This window comes from Propithecus coquereli, unplaced genomic scaffold (assembly GCF_000956105.1).
Source record: "Propithecus coquereli isolate 6110/MARCELLA unplaced genomic scaffold, Pcoq_1.0 Scaffold404, whole genome shotgun sequence".
NCBI lineage: Eukaryota > Metazoa > Chordata > Mammalia > Primates > Indriidae > Propithecus > Propithecus coquereli.
Window position 1 is genome coordinate 756,306 of NW_012149775.1, and position 5,055 is coordinate 761,360.

The following is a 5,055-nucleotide window of genomic DNA, read 5'->3' on the forward strand; positions in this document are numbered from 1 at the left end:
CTAGGATTATAGGCGTGAGCCACCGTGTCTGGCCCACTCAGCAGTCTTGATCCTGGTCTACCATCTTTCTTTCCCAGTGCCCCTCTGGAGTCTGAGGACAGCCGCTGCACAACCATGACAGGAGACCAGGCTTGGGATATGGTTTCTCATTGGTTTGCATGAGGGAGAACAGAAATATAGTAGCTGAGGGGAAACAAAATGGTTTATACAATTGAGGGATGGGATTTTGCTGGATTTTCCTCGACCTGCCGCTGCGGAAGGGAGGGAACACCCGCCAGGGGCCGAGGCCTTAGGGTCCCAGCCCGCCAGTGGCCACTCCCGCACCAAGCTGGGACCATGGGGCCACGGAGCCCCACGCACAGAGAGGCGGCGACTCCCCAAGCCAGGATAACTTTATTTTTTTAGCACACAGAACTCAGTCCCATAAGAGATAACTTTAAAATTACAATAAATGATCATTTCTAAAAGTGTTAACAGTGATTCTTAATACCATGAAATATCCTATGCATGTTCCCATTTCTCTGTCTTACATATTTATCTTAACAATTGATGTGTTTAAATCAGGATCTAAAGAGATGCACTCATTGCACTGTGTTGTTATGTCTTTTAAGTATCTTTTCATTCATTGGTTCTGTCTCTTTTTTCTACTTTTTATCTTTGATTTCTGCCACAGTTTACCCACATCTTCTTGTTTCCTACCCTTTATGGTCACAAAAACATTTCTTAGTTGAGACACAGACATTTTCTTGCCTTGGGTCCCTTTCTCAGTCTAGTTAATTTAGTGCCTTTGTTAACTCTATGCGTGGCGAGGTTTCCAGTGTGGAGCGTAGACCACTGGCACAGCAGGGAGTCTGCAGCCCCCTGTCCCCCGCCCCCGTTTACTCACTCTAGTGTTCTACTATCTTTGCAATGCAAGGAGCAGCACCGTCTGAAAATGATGCTGGGCGCTCATTGGCTCATTCTGGATTGCCTGAATAATGAGCTCATTAGAACCGGGGGCTCCCTCTTCTTCCAGTGAATGGGGCTCTGAAAGTTAGAATCCAGTGGGACCTGTGGTGTTTTCTCACAACGGGCAGAGGGGCCTGTGACTTGCCAGGGGCCCCGAGGTCTGCAGTTACCGGGTGGCCGGCATTCCCAAACATCTCATGTGTTAGTTATCTATTACTACAGAGAATCACCCCAAAACAAGTGGCTTAAAACGACCTTAGAAATCTGCTTGCCACACGCTGTAAAAGCTGACACTCTCATCAAGAATGCCAGGTGCCTAAACAGTTCGCGTGTCTCTTCGTTGATAAGGCTGGTCTCATGCTTGCCTTATAGTGGAGAGCAATAACACACGACCACACCCCCACGAGCATGTCCAGTAGGGTGCCCCGTTTGCTCCTCTGTGGAATAACGGAAGGAATGGGGCTCATGCCTTCTTTTACTTGCTGACACTGAATTGAAAATTCCCCCCAAAGCCTGCTTCTTAACCCATAGCATGTGATATTGGGACTTTTAGCCTGAGCCCTGGTGAACAACAGGTGGTGATCCCAGTGGGTCTGCTTTGCATGTCAACCTTGCACCTGGTTTTCCTCTCAGCCCCATCTCTCCTCTTTGCCTTGTAAGCCCAGTTTCACCCCTGCACACTGCCGTTTGGCCATTTTATGGCTCCTGTCTGCAGCTCAAGGGACAGATTCTTCCCACCCTTTCCCCGCCAGCTGTTCCTGGGACCCCGGCCAGAGTGAAGATGTCTGTGAGAGTGGGTCTGACATTGTCAATCAGCTCTGCTCCACACCAACACACATGCTCTTGGTTGTGGAGACTGGTAGCTATAATCTTATGTATACCCACACATACATGCACTCAACAATACATACATGAAGCAGTCTTCACGGGCTCCCCACACCCACTGTCATGCTTTATAAACAAACTAACTCATACATTCTTTCCTAAATAGATTACATATTGCCTTTGCTTTTCCAGCAGAATGGATAAAACTCCAGCTGTGGAATCAGGCTGTCTGGGTCCAAATCCCAGCTTAGCTTTTTAGTAATTGTGTGCTTCTGAGGAAATTCCTTAACCGTCTCCAGCCATCAGTTTGCTCATCTACAGAGTGGGTGCAACTGCTCCTGCTTCACGGGAACAATGTCAGGATTAAATGCACACGAAGCAATTAGTACAGCATCTGGCACACAACGAGCACGGAATAGATGTTTACGATTTCAATCCTCATAATGATCTTATGAGTAAAAGTACTATTTTTCTCCCATTTTAGGGTGAGGAAAGTGAGACACATGGCTAGACCCACTGACTACAAAATACACTCCAGGTTTCAAGGATTTAGTATGAAAAAAGAATAAAAAAATCTGATTAATAATTTTTTATATTTGAGTACCTGTTGCAATGCTAATGTGTTAGCCATATTGGGTTAAATAAAATACGTTATTAAAATTATTTTCACTTTCTTTTACTGTATTAACATGGCGACCGGAAACATCTAAGGTTGGCTTGCATTCTGTTTCTGTCGGGCGGTGCTGATCTAGACGGTGAACACGTATCTACTCACAGCCTATTTCCCAGCAGTGAAATAACTAGCTCAGAGCGTGCTGATAAACCGCTCCCTGGCATTAAGCACTTGATAACAGCTGGCTGCAGATTGTAGCTTACCAATACCCAGCCTAACTACCAAAACCAATGCCAATACTACCAACATCCGGCACAACTGCCAGAGTGAAGGCAATTTCTCTTTTGAATTCAAACTCAGTTACCTACTTCTGTTCATTCAGCTGAAGGGAGTCAGGAAAAGATACACCACCAGTCCCCCAGGGCCACAGAGCCATGTGTTAGAAACAAGAATTCTACTTCGTGAGACCCCTTATTACTGTAATTTCTAAAAGTGCCACCTGACTCCCAAACCTAATCAATCCAAGGCTTACATGTAAAAAGTCCTGGCTTACCAGCTAACGCCCACATGGCCCTTTACAGTCCTCTGTCGCACACGGGCACCCGGCAGCAGGCACCGGTGCAGCCGTACTGGCTGCTGGGAAAACAGGATTGTAAGTGTGACAGGTGGGAAAATTAATATGTACTATAAATTCTAACACAAACTCATTAGCCATCTGTCTTAGGCTGTCACAGTGACCATCAGTGAATAGGTCTCTTGCCATTGCCACGTCTGAGAAACACTGACATTACCACTTGCCAGTTCAGCCACGTCAGGGCAAGCAGAGTGGCCGAGTTGTACATTCTTTGTTTTGTGATTTAGGAAAATCACCAGTTAATCATTAGCCCCATACTGCTGCAACTTCTAAATAGTGTATTTGTTTGGTTTTCCCTTTGTTCGTATTGTTAGTGTGTTTGTTCCTCTGGAAATATTAATAGTAATTGTGCAGTGTTTTGATATCTATAAATTCAGGAACTTAGAAAACTAAACAGTAAGAATAAAGTGATGAATAGCTAAAATACATTTTAAACACCGCTTTTAAATACCATAAACATGAATCTTCTGGATCTGAGAAAGAACAAGGAACAAGGATCTTAATATTGAATCACAGTCTGGAACGACAGATGTATAAAAATTATGACAGATGGGAATGCCTTCAATATTGTGTAAGATTCAGTTCAAAGGAAGCAATACATTTCTAAACATTTTACATTAATTCTAAAATTAAAAATAAAATTCGAATAATTTTTTTGAGACAGGATCTCATGCTGTTGCCCCAGCTAGAGTGCAGTGGCATCGTCATAGCTCACAGCAACCTCAAACTCCTGGGCTCAAGCGATCCTCCTGCCTCATCCTTCCACGTAGCTGAGACTACAGGTGCGCACCGCTACATCAGACTAATTTTTCAATTTTTTTTTTTGTAGAGACAGGGGTCTCACTCTTGCTCAGGCTTGTCTCAAACTCCTGAACTCAAGCGATCCTCCCACCTCAGCCTCCCAGAGTGCTAGGATTACAGGTGCGGGCCAGCCCACCCAGCTAAAAATCCTGATAATTTTAATAAAGCTCACAGGTAGCTTATTATTATCAGCTATGTAAATATTGGCTGTAAATGATGTGCAAAGCTGTGTGAAGAGTTGAAAGTGCTAAGCATATTGTCAGCATTCAGAATTCAACAAAAAAATTAGCATAATCAAGAAGAATTTGAAGGACATTATGAATGAGCTTGATACAATAAAGTCTTTGAAATAATAAAACCTGAAATAGTTTTTGTTTTATTATAAAATGAACAAAACATTAAAAAGTGCCGTTAGAATATTAATACCCTCTACTGTGTAATTAGAGTATTTTACATGGTAAACAGAAACTTTTAAAAAGATTATAAATAGTGTATATCATTGCAGTCTATGTTAGTGGTTCTGCTGGTTGCAAAACATATATCTGCCATAATAAGACAACTTTTTAGAAAATTTTTAAATCTAGGCAATAAATCATTACCAATAAAGCTTTAAGTATGTAACAAAAGTGTGTTTTAATCAGTTACTTAAATACTAAATTGAAGACTTGTAAAACTGGTGATTTTTATTCATCTGAGGGACTCAAATAATATGTCAAACTTACTCATTGGCGCCCAAGAAAAATGGTTTTGATGTGAAATACTTACAGGATGCTACAGAGGGTTCCAGTGTATGTTGCAAAAAAAAGTTCATGGTGTCAGCTAAAATAAAATTTTAGAAGAAGTTCTGTATATTTTAATTTGGTACTATATTCGTTTGTATTCAATGATGTCAGGATGATGCAATCAAATGTGTGAATCAAATAAATCACTTTAAATATTTGCCTCAATGAACTGTGTATTAAATAAACACTTGAGAAAATTAAAACTATATCTGAAGAGGTTGGAATTGAAGTTATGAAACTGGAAAAAATATTTGGGCACTCTGTAGTGCCCAGTAGGATGTCAAAGCATTATGAAATTATATCCAAATTTTTATATTCACTTTAATAGAAGTTGCAAAATGGAGTAGTAAATGTTTGAGAAATAAACTTTTTTCCATAAGATTTGGCTTTAATAACTTATATTTTGGCCAGGCACAGTGGCTCACGCCTATAATCCTAGCACTCTGGGAGGC